The 20,238-nt window shown below is 39.9% G+C and overlaps 1 protein-coding gene and 1 long non-coding RNA gene across 3 annotated transcripts in view; one reads left to right on the forward strand and one right to left on the reverse strand.

The window, feature by feature from the left end:
- The window catches only part of HTR2A (5-hydroxytryptamine receptor 2A), a 58,185-nt gene that overhangs the window by 13,888 nt on the left and 24,059 nt on the right, over nt 1-20,238 (reverse strand). The window lies entirely within an intron of this gene.
- On the forward strand, nt 1,469-5,632 carry LOC112611174. The gene is made up of 3 exons (XR_003116559.1): nt 1,469-1,555; nt 3,291-3,433; nt 5,425-5,632. It is a non-coding gene; the product is annotated as an uncharacterized LOC112611174 (long non-coding RNA).

The following is a 20,238-nucleotide window of genomic DNA, read 5'->3' on the forward strand; positions in this document are numbered from 1 at the left end:
AAGACTGGCCATGGCTTCCCCTAGGAGAGATATAAAAATGAAGAAGCTATAGAAACCATCTTTTAAGAACGTAATGCTAATGAGCAGTTATCTTTTACTGCAAGTCTTTAACGCAAAACGCCAAGATCAACATTTTTTAAGATTACAATTTCCTATGCTATTTCTTGCAATGCTTATTTTCTTTCCACGGTTTCCACCTAACTGGTGTCCCATACCTGTGCTGATGTTGAATGTTTTTCCTCCAACTTAACCTATAGATGACTTCTGGAGTGGGGGTGAGGATGGGACAGAAACTCTTTGAAAAGGAGTGCAAAAGTTTATGTTCATATGACTACATACATTTTTCAGGAAAGAGGTAATTCTCCCAATACTCTGCAACACAAAAAAGATTCTGAATCGCTGAGCCTGGATGTACAAACACTATGTCTTGGGTGTATGTGTCTGTGTATGTGTGTGTTTCCTAGTAAAACCACAGTTTCATATCTTCATAGTTCAATTTCTTCTGCATAGTACTTTTCTAAGAATATGGCAGGAATTTCTAATTTTAAAAGATGTTCGTTAAGAAACAAAAGTCATAGTAAAAATCTAATGTGCCAAATAGTTTACAAGAAAATGCAGGAAAAGGATAAAGAATGAGCTCCTTGATGCATTGTATATTCTGGTTCAAACATAATACACGCACAGATGCATACAGCACAAAACATACTAACTTTAATATCCTGCGGAGAAGGTAATTTGCTGGGTTACATACATGTGTGTTAAATGGGAGCTTTATTAGAATAAGTCAGACCGAAAGAACACTTTCGCACAGAATATCTGTATAATGGAAACAGGGATTTCTGAAAAATAGCTGCAGTTTTCCAGGTGACTTTACAAGGGCAGGATGGGTGTAGAGTAACTGGGAGAGACTCTCCTTTTAGAAACATTCTGGGCATGAAAGGCAGTTGTGGATCCAGCCAAATAAGCTGCAAACCTCCGGATGATTTATTTACTGCTTTTCTACATTTTGTGATAGTAATAAGGAAGGTGTTAACTCTAGCCTGCTAAATGTTTGAACCTGATGCATTTTGTAATCAGCAGAATAATGGTCCCCAAAGATGCTTATGTCTAACTCCTGGAAGCTGTGAATACGTTGTGTTGTATGGCAAGGATAAACTAAAGTTGCGGATGGGAATTAAAGATGCCAATCAGCTGAGCTGGAAATAGTGAGAGTGCCCTGGATTCTCCAAGTGAGCCCAATGTCTGGATTCTCCAGGTGAGACTCATAGCTGGATTCTCCAGGTGAGCCCAATGTAATCACAGGTTTCCTTAAAAGTGGAAGAGGGAGGAAGGTGTGTTGGGTCAAAGTGATTCAATAAGAGCAGGATTCAGTTTGTACTGGCTGCCTTGGAAGATACAGGAACAGGACCACGGGCGAAGGAGTGTAGGCGGCTTCTAGAAGCTGGAGGGGCCAGTGACATTTTATTCCCCTAGTGCCTCCAGAAAGAACGCAGCCCTACTGACACCTTGGTTTTGGCCTGGTGAGACCAACTTCGGACTTTTCACTTCCAAAACCGTAAGTAATAAATTTGTGTTGTTTTAAGCCAACAGCAGAGGTGTCGTTTCAGTTTGTAGTCATTGCTACAGCAGGACTAGGGAGCTGGTACGCGCTGCCGGGACTCACTCCTGCTCTGGCACTTGGGCGGCACTGTAGGTGCCCATGTTCATGGAGGTAGTCAGCAAACGGGGGCTCTCTCGGCTGGACTGGCCATGTCTGCTTACACAGAGTGCTCCCCTCTTCCACTGTGGTAATAGCGTTGCCTTCGTCCCTGTGCGCTTGGAGTGGTATTCTGTACAAAAATTCTTTGTCAAAGGGACAAACTTAATGAGCTATGATGCCATTCAGACTGATGTGTTAACTTTTAAGCTTTCCTGTGAGGAAGATAATTGTTCTGTGATATGAGGAGAGTGGCATTGCATGCAGTGTATTTCTTTGTGCGCTATTAAAATGCAGTTCACAGCTGTAGACAGGTGGGGTGAAATTAGCCCCAGACTGGGAGACAGAAGCCTTGATTTCTTTCGTTGGCCTGTTCACATACAAGCTATGGTTGTAATGAACTTTTTTTTTCCCCCATAAACATTTTAAAATCACTTAGTCATGCTCCTCAAAAAATTTTAACGTTTGGATTAAAACTGTTGAAATTGTAGATAATCTGGTGGAAAACGAACACCTTAGTTCTACAGTTAACCATGGTAAGTTATCTCAATAATTTGGACACGTTATATCTTTTTTTAAAATCTACTTGGGTCTTGTCTGTCCTATAATAGTTCCAGGGTTCTTTTTTCTTCTTCCTATAAAGTTCCTGGTAATTCTTATTGGATTTTTCTTTTTCTCCTTAATATAGTGCATTACTTCTGAATTGTTAGGTAAAAGTTGGTTTGCTTGTTGTCTTTATCTCAAAGAGATTGTGCTTTTCTCATATGCCTAGAAGGTTTTTCTTGTGACTTTATATCCTCCCCAGGGGATATAAGATGCCATGATTAATATCGTACACCAGGAGAAGGAGTTACAGCCTGTGCGTCTCCTGGTGATCTTGATTAGGAAGAAGGGGAAGGTGGACCTTAGGGCAGATGGCCTCCAGCATTGAAATGTGGGCTCCCAGATCCTCCATCTGCCCACATCTTGCTGGACACAACCATACTCATCTGCCTGGGTCCCTTCTCTGACTCCCAATCCCCTAACCATTGGGCTGGGAGGAGAAAGAGCTCCGAAGCAGCAGGTCGCTCTCTTCCCTTGCTGTGTGCTCTCACGTGCCTAGGGTTGTTGGCAGCACACTGGAATCACCTGGCAGCCTTAAATACTGATGGTGGGTTGAATCCATAGAGATTCTGATTCTGTGCGTTCCAGGTGAGGCCAAGGGCATCAGGTGGTTTTAAAGCTCCCCAGCTGATTCTAATGTGCTGCTAAGGTTGAGCTCTCCAGTCCCAGCCCTCTCCTGAAGCCACCCCACTGGCTGGAGAAGCTACTAGGCTGACATTGCTTTTTCTCTGCATTGCCATGGTCACTGGGTGGGCATGTCCACGTCCAGGGTAGCGTGGACACTCTTCCAAGGCAGCATCTACACTGCCTGTAACTCTCAGCTCTCCTCCATCTAAAACATCTTAGTTTTACAGTTGTGCTTTTCATATGCCTAGAAATTTCTGGGCTACATTTCTCTCCCATATATGGACTTCATGACTGTCTATTTTCCCAGAGGCTTTTTGCAGTTTTTATGCTAGTTTTCGATTCACCAATCTTTTCCTTCTGTTAGGTTTAAAGAAAAAAGTCTACAGTTCCAGTTAGTCTACTTTTGTAACAGGACCTGACAACTCCACTCCACTTCCCATCCTAAAGACGACGGGAAAAACTAGCCCCAGTGACTGAGCTGGGGGGTCCCAGTCATCAGTAGCATGAGTATTTTGCTTTGGAATATTATCAAATAGTGGGGGGGACCAGCACAGTGGACTTAGTGTCAAGTCCAGGATTTGATTCTTAGCTAAGAAAACAAGTTTCCTCTCTGAGTTGTGAGGATTAAATGTGATAAAATGGAAAAAAGGCCAGGAGTGATGGGCTTTCAGGAGATGCCCATAGACATTAGCTGAATTTGAACATTTTCAACTTGAATGGGACAGAAACATTAACTGGAGTTGGCAGGAGGATCAGCGATGGATCTAATAGGCAGCATTACAAACAGCACAAGCTTAGGTGTTCCTCAGCTACCACACCTTAGTGCTTGCTCCTCTGTTAGGATTATCTATTAGACTTTGCTATTTACTTTTATTAGAGTTTTATATTACAAGAGGGGCACATGATAGAGCTCATGCAATTTAGTTCATTTCAGACCTGGGCCAGCTTTAGGTGAAAGCTGCTGGAACTAATTTTTATGCCAGGACTTCAAATAGTGACTTTGGGCCTCTATCAGAACAAAATATCATTATCCCCAGCTCTGGCTCTGACACCAGTTCTTTTGAGGCTGAAAGTCGCCCTGGGGTTGTAAGATCTTACATGACCAATAACAGAAGTCAGTAGACACTCCTAGGCACAGAGATGTGATAACATATTTAACTTTTTGATAGCATTCCAGACAGCAATAGAATAATGCCTTTGGCCGGGAAATCACAGATCCCTACCCACCCTGTTATGGTGGAACTGTGCCCCCTAAAATGATCCCCAGTAGCTGTGAATGTGATCTTGTTTGGAAATAGATTCTTTAGTAGATGATTGGGTTAAGGTTAAGTAAGGTCATTAGGGTGGGCCCTAATCCACTGACTGAGCTTATAAAAAGAGAAAAAGTCTGGACACAGACATGTGTACACTGGGATAACATGTGAAGATGAAGGCAGAGATTGGGAGATGGAACTACAGGAACACCAAAAATGACTAATGTCCCACCAAAACTAAGAAGAGGGCATGGAGTAGCCTCTCCCTCACAGCTGTCAGAAGGAACCAATCCTGCCAATGTCTTGATTCCCAGAATTCTGACCTCCAGAACTGTGACACAAGAAATCTGTCAGTTTAAGCCAATAAGTTTGAGGTAGTTTGTTACAGTAGCCCTAGGAAACCAGTACACCCCCCTTTCTCTCACTCTACCTTTCAGGAGAAGTGATACTATAGATTGCTCAAACTCAAGGGAACTCCTTAAGTTTTTCAGTGGAAACGTGAAAAGGCTGGTATGTAACTACTATGACCCTCAGAAGCGGCATTTCACAGGATGTAGTCAAATACATTTTCTGGTGGGTGGAGCTTTGTGTGAGACATAAATCAATCTCATTGGGTAGCTGTCTCAATTTCCACTTTCCCAGTTCAGTGTGGGTGGATGGGGAAGGTGCTCCCAACTGGGAGATATACAGGCTGCTTTTCTCATTGACTTTCCCTTACGCTTCTGGGACATTCTTCATTCTGTGTGGCCAGGGAACATGTAAACTGGAGACAGAACCCAAAAGCTTTCCCTCCCTAAAAAGACCCGAGGTGGGATGGCCAGTAGGAAAGGTGAGGACCTTGCTACAAAAATGTCAGAACCGAGAAAAGGAAGCATTTCTCCCCCAAAAATTCAATCTAAAAATTAATATTTAACTTCAATATCTAAAATATAACGTGTCCACTAGACAGATCAGCTGATAGTAGAGTATATTAAGTTTATTTAATATGGTATATTATGTATAATATAAGATGTGGGTGGGGTCTCCAAAAGTAAGGGTGCCAAAGGTCTGAAACAGCTTTGGGCATTGGAGCAAATGGTCTTTCCTCTGGCTACCATTGTCTTGTACTTACACCTTCTTCCTGACTGGTGTGCTCTTTGACATTCCAAAATAGTAAGATTAGAGACCTAGTGTGAGGTTTGGGACAGAACAGGTAGTAAAGCAATCCCTTACCCTGCTTCATCCCTGGTTATATGTCGATCTTAGAAAAACAAGAGTGCTCTAGACAGTGGGTGAGAAGATTCAAGTACCTCTTCGTCCCTGACAATATGCTCTCGTATCTTTTGTAAGAGTACACAGTTTAAATTTCTAAAAATTCATTGCAATAAAAAGCAAAACAATCCCTCATAGATTTATAATCAAAGTAATGTACCACTTAGAAAAGATTAGAAATAAATGCAAATACCTAGTACAATGTTTTATCTTTTTAATGACACTTCAATAAAACGAATTACTTTTATTTTTCCAAGCAAAGCAAGTGGGAAGAAAAATGTAAAGTGTTTCTTCATACACTGCAAGTTTATGAAATTCAAGAGGTAGACAATGCAGCAGGGTTTTGAAGAAGAGCCTTTTAAATGAATGTGAGGCTTGGCTATCCCCACACTTGGGATGTGGGTCTTCTACATGGATGTGAGTCTTGGTTATACCTTAAAGTTTGTGAAAGTGAAAGTCAGCAAATCCTTCCCCAGTAGGCTTTAACTCTCTTAGTTAAAAAAAAAAAACAAAACAAAAAACAAAAAAAACCCACTAGGCTGAATGGGCCATTTATATCATCTAGTACGATGGCTCATATGTATGTACTTCCATCCTGGGATGAAAATCCTTAATGAAGGATTTGCAGATTAGGTTAAGAGGGTTATCATTATCTAATTACACAAGAAATCCATTCATCTGGCAAATACTTAGTGAATGTCTACTAAGTGCCAGGCACAATGCTAAACAAACTTGTCCAAAACAGCCACATGGATAGCAGGGGCAGGATAACAGTCCCTGTTGTCATGGAGCTCAGTTGAGTAGGAGGTATCTATAATTCCATGTGAGGATGAGGGCAGTGCAAGGTGCTGGGGGGAGCACTAGCATCTTCATCCATTCAGGCTGCTAGAACGAACTGCCACAGCCTGGGTGGCTTGTAAACAATAGAAATTCATTGCTGGCTGGGCACGGTGGCTCACGACTGTAATCCCAGCACTTTGGGAGGCTGAGGTGGGTGGATCACGAGGTCAAGAGTTCGAGACTATCCCGGCCAACTTGGTGAAACCCTGTCTCTACTAAAAACACAAAAATTAGCTGGGGGTGGTGGTGCACCCCTGTAGTCCCAGCTACTCAGGAGGCTGAGGCAGAGGAATCACTTGAACCTGGGAGGCAGAGGTTGCAGCGAGCTGAGATCACACCACTGCACTCCAGCCTGGTGACAGGGAGACTCCATCTTAAAAAAAAACAAAAAAAACCAAACAATTGATTGCCCACAGTTCTCGAGGCTGAGCTGTCCAAGATGAAAGCACCAGCAGATTCAGTGTCTAATGAGGGTCAGTTTGCCCATTTCATAAATGGCACCTCCTCGCTGCATCCTCACAAGGTGGAAGGGCCAAGGCAGCTCTGTAGGGCCGCTTTGATAAAGGCTCTAATCTCATTCCTGAGAGCTCTGCCTTCATGATTTAACCACCTCTCAAAGCACTCACCTCCAAATAATCACATTGATGATTACATTTCTACCTGTGAATTTTGGGGAGACGCATTCAGACCATAGTAAGTAGGGAGGGGCATTTGACTTGAATTTGAGAACTGATCAAAAAGGCTTATCTGTAGAAAGTGATAGCTGAGGCCTCAAAAACACGAAGGGCTTATCCAGACAAATGAAATAAATGCCCTGGAGGCAAGAAAGCACAGCAAGTAAGAGCTGAAAGTAATTTGACAGGAGGTAAGGATCCTGCAGAGAGGAACCTGGAGAGGGAGGCAGCAGTCACATCTCCAAGGGCCTTGCAAGCCACATGGAGAAGATTTACCTCTTCCCTGAGGGCAATAAGAAGCTACTAAATGACTTTAAGCAGAGAATGGAAATCTTCAGATGACGGCCTGACTGTGTGGTGGAAAGATTAGAGGGAAACTAGACCAGTAAAGAGGCTGCTGCAGTGAGCAACGTGAGAAATGAGAAACAGTGCCACTGGGGACAAGTGCCACTATCTTAGGAGTCCCTAAGGACTCCTAAGATAGTGGCAGGGAGCATCAGCAGGATTTAGTGATTGTTTGGGTGGAGGTGCAAGTAAGCAAATGAAGGTTAAGAGTTTAGCTTTGTAGAGTGGTACCTCCCAGTGGAGCTTGAGAACTCAGAGAGAAGCAAGTTTTGCCGAGAAAGTGACGATTGAGTTTTAGACATACTGATTTGGATATACATACAGTATATCCAAGCAGAGCTGCTTGGAAAACGGGTACCTGAATCTGATGACCCCTCACTCAGACAGCTCTCAGGGGTAGGGGATTCCAGGAAGGAGTACTGAGCTGCCTTGAAGGATGAAGAGTAGTGGGAAGGGGGTGTGGTAGGAAATGCTTAGAAGCTGGGGGATGATGGTGAGACTAAAATGCCATGAGGAATTGCAGGTAGTACAGAGGGGTGTGGATGGAAGGCCGGGAATAATTCTTGATGGGTTCTGCCTGTCATGTTTTGTGCCTAAGGAATGAGATAGAGCTAATACAATATTTCAGACAGGCGAGAAACCTGATCATATTTGGGTTTTAGAAATTAGACTGGCACTGGCATGAGTGTGAACTGGAAATGGGAATAAATCAGACCAGTTAAAATAATCTAGTTTTATGCCTCTCAAAAGATCAGGTCCTAATCTGAGGCTGAACAGAGAGGGTGAGGAAGAAGGAATGAATTTCAGGGATATTGAGGTGGCAGAAATGACAGCTATAGCCATGGACTAAATGTGGGAGGTGAGGAAGATGGCAAGGATGATATTCAGGGTTCTGGCTTGGTTGATGGTGGACCAATAGGTGAGATGGGCACTACCCATCTCAGAGGTGGAATGGCAAGGTACAGGTCTGAGAAAAGCAGGGCAGATGCGCCATAAACCCTGATCTTACAATTGACTGAAAAATCATGAGTCACTAAGACATTCGAATTCTGGATTCCTGCAAGAAACAGCAATTTTAATTACTTTCACCTGCAGTGAAGACTTTGGCATCACTTTACACTTTTTTTCAATATCAAAGCTTGGGAATTAGTTCTGTTTGAAAAACTACTTTAATTTTTGAAAGAAACATATTCAACGTGTTAAAAATTGACAAAATATAACTGGTATTTGCAGGGATCTCTCTTTCCCAAATAATGAGATATTTAAAATCTTCTGCTGACAAGAAGTATCTATAATTTGCCCAAGCTCTCAAGATGCTATCACATGGCTGATTCCGCTCATTCTTCAAGTTTCAGCTGAGATAAAAAATGGTCAGAAAAGCATTCCCTGAATACCTTCTCCAAACAGGTCCTGTTATTACTATCATGGCACTATGTCCTGTCATCCATACCACTTCATCAGCTTAAAAGCATATTTTTATTTACATATTTATTCTTCTCCCACTATGATTATAAGGTCCTTGAGGGTTGATATGGTCTGGATCTGTGTCCCTGCTCAATCTCCTGTCGAATTATAATCCCCAGTGTGGAGGTGGGGCTGGTGGGAGGTGATTGGATCATGGGGGTGGTTTCTGATGGTTTAGCACCATCCCCCTAGTGCTGTTTCTTGAGGGAGTTATCAGATCTGGTTGTTTACCAGTGTGTAGCACCTCCCTCGCCTTCCTCCTGCTCTGGGTCATGTAATTCATGCCTGCTTCCCCTTCTGCCATGAGTGAAAGTTTCCTGAGGCTTCCCCAGAAGCTGCTATGCTTCCTGTACAGCCTGCAGAACCATGAGCCAATTAAACTTCTTTTCTTTATAAATTACTTAGCTTCAGGTATTTCTTTATGGCAATGCAAGAATGGACTGATACAAGGTGAAGATTGTGCTTGCTTCTACCCAGGTATAGCCAGTGGCAGCTTTATGCCCTGGCATATCATCACCATCCTATAAATACTAATTAAGTTCATAGCTAGAGAACAGTCGAGATTCCTGTTCTCAAGGCTCTTTTTAGCCAGTATCGTATTTATGGCTATGTTGGTTGGTAAAATTCAAACTCCTTCTATACTTAAATCAATAACCTCTGCTCAGAGCCCTGGAAGTCCCCCAGCCCTTACTTATTCTTCTATTTGCCCTTTTCAGGGAATTCTCAGAATTTTCCTCAACCCACAACTTAAGGCCTAACACCTGGCCGAGTGTGCACTAGCTCTGGTACTGAGGCCTGTGTTTGTTCACCTTGGGTGTCTGTGCTGTACAGGTTGGTAAATATTTTGAAGGTCATACCTGCCTAGACTTCTAAATCAAACCCAGAGTCTACTTTCTGTTGCTATAGAATACATGGAAACGTCCATAATAATGACATAGAGTAACACAGGAAAAGATCCCTATGGCTAATTATGAACAAGTTCAGTTCATATTAAAGCAAAACCATAGCCTCAGGTAGGGTAAACAGATGGGGAGGTCTGTGTGAACATGTTTGCGTCAGGGTTAGGAGTTAGGGAGGTCTGTGGCAAGAGGATTGCAGAACAATCACCTTTATGTTCTTTTGGATTGAAGACAAAGTTTTATCTCTTCCAAGGCGAGAGAAGAGCTTTATTGAAAAAAGTCAAACTTCAACTGCGAATATATTCCTTAAGTGGAGAGATCCTGGGTGAGCCTCCATCCAGAAGCTGGCTTAATTGGACTCCAACTGGGCAGAATGAATTCTTAATCAGAACATTTTATTTGCTTAAAATGAATATTATAGCAGTTACCCCCGATTTATCAACAAAGTGGCCATTAGCAGCCATCAGTGGCTGACCTTGACAGATTCCATTGCTGAAATAATGAAATTTGATGGGTTACTATTAAGATTTGCTAATGGTTTTACATTGCAGAGCTTGACACCAGCGAAACAGAGCTGTTTACTCAGGCAGGTTGACCACAGGGAAAAGGTGAGGGAGAGAGTAATGAAAAGCACAGGGAGCTTGATGAAAAATGAATGGCTCCCAGGCAGAATTTCCACAAATGAAATGCAAATTCAGATATATATCTCTTAATCACCATACTGAAAAGGTTGATTACTTAAAATTAGACTCACCAGATGTTTTTGTTGTAGGCAGGAATGGAAAGCTGACTAAGTGGGAAAATATAAATTTATTCTTTAAAGGTCCTGGTTATCTCATAATAGCTGGTAGGAAATTGAACTGAAATCATAAATGGAAAGCAGCTAGGTTCAGAAGGGAATGAGGAGAAAAGCTCAGAGGCAAGAACAGGAGAAGAAATAAGACAATTCTATTGTGTTAGCTTTCCTGATATTTGTAAACTTGGACTGAAGTGCAAAATAAGTGATTTACTTTTTTCCTCCTAAAAATTCATTGGTTAGCAGCTTTCTTCTCACATAATTTTAGATTGTAAGCATTCTACTTCCCTTATCCTGAAAACCATTATGAATGTCCATTACCTTCAGACATGACCCAGCAACAAGAAACACCAACCCAATTTCATTTGAGTGGAACCAGCTGTGGGCAAAGGCGTACAGTTGCTTCTGGGATACAGTTTGGGAGACATTGGAAAGGCCTGTTCTTAGATTGTTTCCCTCACCTTCCTGGTTTTCCCATCAAATATTTGTTTCTTTGGATCTGTCAAGCATTTTGAACTTACTGGCTTCTGTTTAAAATGCAAACACTTCCGAACAGGCAATAACTGAGAACCCATTAGGCTGATCAACTAATACCTTTGCCTAAATAGAGATTCTGTCAGGACAGAAGTTTTGAGGAGTGGATTATTTCAGAGCAGTTAGTGTTTGGGAGAGGGAAAATGACACTCCCATTTGGGAAGAGATCATTTTTGCCTATCTTAGTTTCCAAGAGGACGGCCCTTCTGTGGCTTAACTAACCTTTACTGCCAAAACTTTTTGGATCAATAACTCCCAAACTAAAGTCAGTTTTGGTTTCCTCACGCCTCTCTCTATTGCAAAAGAACCCTAGATAATGAGGAATATTGGAGGCACATGGAGATAACCACCCTGTTTATAAGACAGAAACAGATTCTGTCTTGCTATTGCCTGTCCTTCAGTTTCTGGGTCAGTGGTCCAGGATCCCGTTAATTTCTTACATAAGAAATTAGCTGTGGACCTCAATAACCTCTGTCCAACTTTATAAAATAGAGAACCAGATATGAGTAAGTTCCTTGGCAGATCTATTGTAATTAAGTTACTATAACTTCTGTAAGTGTACTTAACCCCAACAGTCAGTACACAGCATATAGGAAACGGATATGTGATTTTGAATCAATCAGCTTTAGTGTATTATACATTAAAGGAGATAGTTCAAAGCATGTAATTCCTTTTAAAATGTTTTTTATATACATCACATTCATCACTGAGAGCTTACTGTGTGGTAGGTATCACAGTCCAGGTGTGCAAAGGTAAGAACTGTGTAATATAAGGGCCTATTCTATGGAAATGAATGTATTAGGGAATCTGTTATATTTTGCTATCAAGTTTAATAAAACAAAAACAATAGAGTTAGCCAGGGGGGATGGGTATTGTATAATCCATTTTGGGATAGATAAAAGGTGACGTTGGGGAACATAGAGCCCCTCCTGCCCCATAAGAAACTCCAGAAACAGAAAAGAGAAACAGGAAAACCAAAACTGGCTGACCACTCACTTGGGAGATCGCATTTGTTAGTGGCTTCTGCTAAACGAGCTCTGTGAGACAACTTATAACTTACATTGGGTCAGGTAGCTCTAGAAGTGCCCTCTAGTTGGTAATAGCTTGTAATATGTCTGGTTCATATAATAAAACTTTATTTGAATGCCACTATTGTCAGAACGTGTAGAAAGATACTATATTTGCACTACCTATAAAATGCGATTTGTTCTACAATGGTATACAATTATAGGGAGATAATTAAAATGTGTAGACTTTTCAGGCACTTGCCAGTCATTTCTGTGTAAATGACTTAAATCACTAATTGTAAAACATTTTAATTTAATCCTAAAGATACCTCAAGGACCTCCACCCGCTGATATTCTTTCTGGTATAACGCTAGTTACCATGTGCATTGGAGAATCAAAATTGATCTGAAATAAACTGCAATTTTGACTCTTTAATTCAGACTTATTTTCTCAACAATTAGTCAAAATTAGTTAAATAAGGTGAAAGTACAAATGGTTATATAAAACTCTTCATTTCTTATGAAGACTATAAGGGCAAATATACTTGAAAAATAAAAGGCTTAACTCTCTTTTAAAAATAAGAGAACCCAGTGTGATAGCTCTGATGCTCAAAAAATACAAAGAGAATAAGAAGAAAAGTTCTCTTAGAGCATTTTCCTTTGTGAACTTGTAATTGGCCTGGTGTGGTGGCTCACACCTATAAATTTTAGCACTTTGGGAGGCTGAGGTGGAAGGATTGCTTGAGCCCAGGAGTTCAAGACCACTCTGGGCAACAGAGCAGCACCTCATCTCTACAAAAAATACAAAAATTAGCAGGAGTTCAAGGCTGCCGTGAGCTATGCAGTAAGCTGCCACTGTACTCCATCCTGGGCAACAGAGTGAGACTCCCTCAAGATGAAAAAAAAGACAATCATATGAAAAAACTCAACATCACTGATCATTTGAAAATCAAAACCACAATGAGATACCATCTCATGCCAATCAGAATGGTGATTATTAAGAAGTAAATAACATACTGGCAAGGTTGTGGAGAAAAAGGAACACTTACACACTGTTGGGTGGGAGTGTAAATTAGTTCAACCATTGTGGAAGTCAGTGTGGTGGTTCCTCAAAGATCTAGAGGCAGAAATATCATTTGACCCAGCAATCACATTACTGGATCTATACCCAAAGGAATATAAATTATTCTGTTATAAAGACACATGCACACCTATGTTCACTGCAGCACTATTTATAATAGCAAAGACATGGAATCCACATAAATGCCCATCACTGATGGACTGGATAAAGAAAATGTGGTACATATGTACCATAGTACTATGCAGTCATAAAAATGAGATCATGTCCTTTGCGAGGACATGGATGGAGCCTGGAGGCCATTATCCTTAGCAAACTAAACCATATACATGTTCTCACATGTAAGTGGGAGCTAAATGATGAGAACACATGGACACATAGGGGAACAACACACAACTAGGGCCTGTCGGAGGGTGGGGCCTGGGAGGAAGTTAGATGATCAGGAAAAATAAGGAATGGGTACTAGACTTAATACTTGGGTAAGGAAATAATCTGTACAATAAACTTGTGCCATGACACAAGTTTACCTACATTGACAAACCTGCACAGGTACCCCTGAACTTAAAAGTTCATAAAACCCTTCTAATTATAAATTCTTTCTTTGGCTCTTTGAGATGAAAAATATTTTAAATATTTTAAAAGGCCCTTGCAGGTCTTACAAGCCAGGAGTGTCGTTTTCTAGGACCAAGGAGCCATCTCTCTGAAACAAAGGAGACAACATTCCTATCTTGTGGCTTCGTTAAGTAGGTAGGAGCCTAAATTTCCGAGGAGCCTCTTCCTCCAAGTTGCAAAACTACTTCTTGTCATTAAGATACGAGAAGTTTGTTTTTCCCTTTATATGACACTAATTAGCTAACACAGATGGTCACCCCAATTACCAGGTATATTTAGGATGAACTATGTGAAGCACATGATGCTGTCAAATTCTTGTTTGAGGACCGGCTAGTTGTTTATCTAGAGAATGCCTGTGTAATAGGATGCATCTGTTTGGCTGTATAAACGAGTGAGATTTGTCTTTGCAATCCCTCAGTGGATTCCCTGTATGTGTATCACATTCTGTTTTGTGTTTATTAAATAATAAAGCTGCTTTCTTTCTCTACTATATTTATAAAGAGGGTTTTTTTTAGGTTGGAAGATGATTTTGTCTTTAAATTTACCCAACCTAACCTCATATTGATTTTAGATATATTTCACACGCTCTTAAAATATGTCCCTAAAACCCCAGCAGATGCTGACATTAGCTTTACTGCCTAAGGCTTAGCCATTCATGTCAAAACTGATTGTCCTCCCTCCAGATCTTGCTGAGTCACGCTAGAACATGTTTTGCCACCCCTCCTCACTCACTTCCTGGGATTATCACTGATAATGCTCTGCAGTTTTAATTTAAATTACAGGATTTTTGGTATCTCAAATAATGAGATAACAGCAAGTAGACTATCTTAAACTTCACGTGTCAGCTAGCTGAGAAAGACTGCAAATGATAGGAAAGAGGCTGAGCTGTTGAGGATTTAAGGTCAGTGAGTATATAACAAAAAATGAAATATTACATGCCTAGAAAGGCAGGACGAAATGAAGCAATGGCTCAAAGTTCATCAACAGAAAAGAAACAATATAAGAGATTTCAGCCTTAAGTTCTAGCAACAGACTGCAATACAAAACAATTCTGGCTCTTCTAAGTAAAGATGCTGACCTAAACCAGTCCTGTGTCACCTGGACTGTACCTGGAGCAGCAATGTCCACTGGAACTTTCTGTGATGGAAGGGTTCTGTATCTACTGCCCAATGCACTAGCCACCAGCCATGTGTGTACTGACCACTGAAAATGTGGCTGGTGTGACAGAGGAGTTGAATGTTAAATTTAAGTTGATAAAACAAAAATGAAATGGCAATGTATATGGCTAGTGGCTACTCTATTGCACAGCATAGAACTATATGATTCAAGGCAAGATGATTTTGGGGGTCATTTACTTAAATATTACAAGGCCTGTGCTATTTGGAGAGAAATCTCATGTGTAGGTTACTGATCGGCATTTATCACTGATTGGAAGATGTACAGATACTACAGTTGAAGTGGTCCTAGATGTTGTTGGCAGTGATGGAAACATTTGGGTGCTTGAGATGAGGTACCCTTTTCTGGGTTCTCTCCAGCCATCTCCTGAGACTTCTTGCTGTATTTTTCACATATTTCATTATTTTCAAGTTCTGCTATCTTTATCTTGCTCACATCCTGGGAATCATAAGAGGATTAATTCGTGAGTTTCATAAATTGTTTTATAGATTAAAATTCCCTATTAAAGTGTCCACTATTATCTGCAGTCCTGACTTGGAGAGATTAGACTTCTGACAATTCCCATTTATAGGATTTGGAGCAATGCATCTGTGCTATTAGCCCAGGAGGCAGGCCCACACAGATTCAGTTAGATTAAACAATAAGCTTCCTGATGGGCTTACCGAGAAAGCTGACTCGCCCTTCAGACTAAGCCTGGCCTCATGGTTCCTCCCTTCTCTACCTGCTTCCTGTCCTAGGGTCTATCAGCCCCTTTGCAGAGCTAGCCTGTACTGCCTGAGGGGCTGTGCAATCAACTCAGGCCTGAGGGGAGAGAGCAGCTGAGGAACGTAAGTGGTACACAGTGTAAATAGTAATTCACTTGAAGTCACAAGACCTGGCTTTGAGTCCCAGACTTGCCTTGTTAATTATGAAATTCTGACTAGGTACTTAGTCTCTTTGAAACTTAGTTTTCCCATTCCCATTCATTTAACGAATATTGAGCTAGATACTGTGTTAGGAACTGGAGAGTCATCAGTGAACTAGACTAAAAATCTCTACCCTCATGGAATTTACATTTTCAGCAAGAGGAACTGAAAATAAAACATAATAAATGCATTATATAACATATCAGAAGATAATAAGTAGGCTGGGCGTGGTGGCTCATGCCAGTAATCCCAGAACTTTGGGAGGCCAAGGTGGGTGGATCACCTGAGATCAGGAATTAGAGACCAGCCTGGCCAACATGGTGAAACATGGTCTCTACTAAAAATATAAAAATTAGTTGGGTGTGGTGGTATGCACCTGTAATCCCAGCTACTTGGGCAGCTGAGGCAGGAGAATCACTTGACCTGGGAGGCAGAGGTTGCAGTGAGTCGAGATTGCACCACTGCACTCCAGCCTGGATGACAAGAGCGAAACTCTGTCTCAAAAAGTGGTAAGTGAGGGAGATAAATAAAGCTTGGTAAACTGGATGGGGAATAGATGGGAGAGAACATGGTTTCTGTGGGGGAATCGGGATAAGCCTCACTGAGAAATAGACATTTGGGCAAAGGCTTGAAGGAAATAAGGCATGCACCTATCTGTGAAGAACCCTGCAAGTTTAAGTCCAGAAATAAGACAGAGAAACCTGAAAATAAAAATTGGTTGTTGACCCTCACCTAGAGATAAGTTACCCATAAAATGCCTACTGTATGCTAGGTGCCAAATACTTATTTACGTTTAAAGGCTGATGCTGACTGACTTCCTTCATCATGGAAAATGAAGGTTATCCCAAATATCTTGACAAGTTAAAAGCATCTCAGGAAAGGGATCATTTTCAATTTGAATCTGTCTTGTTCCACCATTTACTATGAATTTGTAGCAATATTATGAGATAGCTTGGTGCATACGTGTATGTAATATACAAAACTATTAGCCAATTCTACATGGAAATCTGAGGTGCTAATTTCTCCAGAATCTCACTTCAAGGATTTTCAAACAGTGAATAATCTTTCAAGATGGAGATAGTGTCTCCATCTGGAGCAAAGTTCAGGTTTGCTTCCTGCTCATTATGAAGATTTGGGTTTGTTCAGCTCAGTTTTCTTTCCTGTAATACATCCACTGTGTCTGTAGTTGCCATGTGGCCCTTTTTACATAACCCTGTGAAAATTGGGACTTGGACAACCAGTGCAAGAAAGTGGCGATACTCTGGCTATTGTACTGTGGTGAATCTCTGATCCAAGAGTCTCATGTCTTCTGCCAGCAGCCATGAAACTGCAGCAAGATAATGTGTTAGCTTGCAACTAGAATAAAATCCGAAACCTGCCTTTAAGTCTTGACATCTATGATTTGAGATAGGGATTTTTTAAAGAGAATATTTAATCTAAGAACTGATAATAAACCATATAGACATCCGTTATGGTAGGATTTCCTGAAATCTAGAACTTTTTGTCCTGAGTGAAGTACAGAATACCCAGATTATAAAGCAGAAAATAGAATGGTTCATCAATTGTCCCAGGACCACTGCAAAGAGATAGTTAATTCTTAAGTAGCTGGTTTCCTTAGGCAACTGGAAATCTAGCTAATATTGTGAATTTAATTGACCACTAATGGACGTTCTCTATTTTTAAACATTTTTCTTTCCATCTTTCTGAAGTGATGGGAATACCTTCTCCCTAGAAAGGTCAGCCTTCAGGAAGCACATAACATTGAAATAATCTGAAAGCTCAGCATCCCTGGATGTGCAAAACTGCCAGAGCTGGGTCAGAGGGTCAAGCTGAATGGAATTACTGAAGGCAGCTATATGGCTGGAAATGCAATCTGAAGATGAAGTGGAAAGCTAAGCTCTAACACGTTGGTATTGAGATTTAACATTTGTACAAGGTTGTTGAGGATAAAGGCAATTGCCAAGAACAAGTAAAACTATTCAGAAGTTCATAGATTTGAGGGGGTCATTCATAGGACCAAAGGAAATCTCCACCTGAAGGAACTGTGTATTACCTGTGTCTAATATTTCCCCAAAATGCCGCTAACTTTTTTTCCCCAAAATTAGGGAATTAGCACTCTTACAGATGTATCATTTTTACTATTAAATGGAGTTCTTTGAAAGAACCTACTCACAGGGGATATATATGAAATTCCCTATGTTCAGCTGAGTTCCTATTGTATCCTGTATGCAGCATTTCCATTATTTGTCCTTGGGTAATTCCCGAAGGAAGTCTAGGACAGTTTTTCATCCTTGAGGCATCTAAACGTGCTCTATAAACTCTATTCTATATTCACCAGTTACTTATACAGTGTCATTTCTAAATGTGGAACAAAAAAGTTATTTACTGCCACTATTGGCACACAAATTCAATATGTATTAAAATATTCTTAAGAAGTGTTAGAAAAATAAAACTTCATGAATATCTTTTAAAATTTCCAGATACATTATTAAATAATAAGCAATCAGTGACTAGACTCATAGTGATAAAGTAGCTTAAGGAATCTGAAGAGACTAAAAAGGGAAATTAGATTAAAGGGAATACAAAGTGATTGAAGTAGGCACGTCACCAAAAGCCCAAGCAAAAAAAAAATAAATAAACTGGACTTCATCATTAAACACCTTTGTGCATCAAAGGATATTACCAAGACAGTGAAAAGACAACCTACAGAATGAGAAAAAATATTTGCAAGTCATATGTTTGATAAGGGTTTAACATCCAGAACATAAAGAATTTCTGAAACTCAACAAAAAGATAAAACAGCCCAATTAAAAATTGGGCAAAGAATTTGAATAGAGATTTCTTCAAAGAAGATACACAAATGACCAACAAGCACATGAAATGATCAACCTTGGTAGTCATTAGGGAAATGCAAATCAAAATCACAATGAGATAATCACTTCTCACATGCTATGATGGCTATAATAAACCAAAGGAAAATATTGTTGAGGACTTGGAGAAATCAGAACCCTTGTATGTTGATGGTGGGAGTGTAAAATCGTACAGATGCTGTAGAAAAGTTTGATAGTTCATTAAAAAGTTAAAGCTAGAACTATCATATGACCCAGTAATTATACCCCTAGGTGTATATCCCAAAGAATTAAAAACAAGGACTCAGTTATTAATATGCCAAAGCTCTGAATTGTAACATTATTCAGAATAGTCAAAAGCAGAAACAATCCATATATCCAACAGATGAATCAATAAAATGAGGTACATATATATAATGAAATATTATTCAGCCATTAAAAAATGAAGTTCTGATATGTACTATACTACAGACCCTGAAAACAGTATGGTAAGTTAAATAAGCCAGATAGAAAGAACACATGTTGTATAATCGCACTTGTATAAAATATTTAGAACAGATGAATTAAGAGACAGCAGATTAGAGGTTACCAGGGAGTTGAATTGGAAGGAGTGGGGAGTTATTGCTTAATGGTTACAGAATTTGTGAAGGTGAAAAAATTTGGAAATAGATAGTGGTGATGGTAGCACAATATTGTGAATGTAATTTATGCCACTAAACCATTATACTTAGAAATGGTTAAAATGGCAAATTCTCTATTATATATTTTACTACACAAAGTATATGCCTTTATTTGTGACTTTTAAAAATATGAAGTCTAAATTGGGCAAATATATATAAAGGATTTTTTAAAACAAAAAAGTGAAGAAATTATTGGGGTCTAGGTAAACATACCTGAGATAATTACAGGCAAGTGAAACTAAAAGGACAGATATAGACTACTGTAGGTGTAGAATAAATCAGATCAAATGCTTAACTACTGTCTTGAAAATGCTACTTTATTTTTAATGGTCAAGACTAGAAACAGAATTGGAAGAATAGTTAACAGATTGTGGTATGCCAATATGTGAGAATAACTTGCAGGCATTAAAGTCACTATAAAGCCCATGTAGAAAAGCAAATACATTGACAATACAATGTTATGTGAAAGGATTAGAATATAAAACAGTATATGACATTATTGCAACTTTGCTAAGATACGTTGTATGTGGTAGACAAAATATGAAAACAGTTGTGCTAGGAGTAAAACATTTCTACTACTGTTGCTTTATTGTTAATTCAGGTTTTTAGAAAAAAGGATACGTGAAAACATTGGTTTAATACCTTGCATCTCTATTAGTAATTATCTATTGTGCAAAATAACTTTGGAGATTCAGGCTAGCTTCTCTTTATTCTAGAGTTGTATCCATTATATACTGTTTTGCCATGCAGATTTGTTATGTCTAAATTGGGCTATGATTAGTGATATTACAGCTAAGCCAGGGATTTAAAGAAGTTAAAAGCTAAAGAAATTCCACAATGAGTTTTGCTTGGGATCTCACTAAATATTCTTATTTAACTCCAATATTTCAAGGTTCAACATATATAACTAAGATTATATAGTTTGAAATTAGCTTAGGAATTCAGTAGTC

This window comes from Theropithecus gelada, chromosome 17, assembly GCF_003255815.1.
Source record: "Theropithecus gelada isolate Dixy chromosome 17, Tgel_1.0, whole genome shotgun sequence".
Classification (NCBI taxonomy): domain Eukaryota; kingdom Metazoa; phylum Chordata; class Mammalia; order Primates; family Cercopithecidae; genus Theropithecus; species Theropithecus gelada.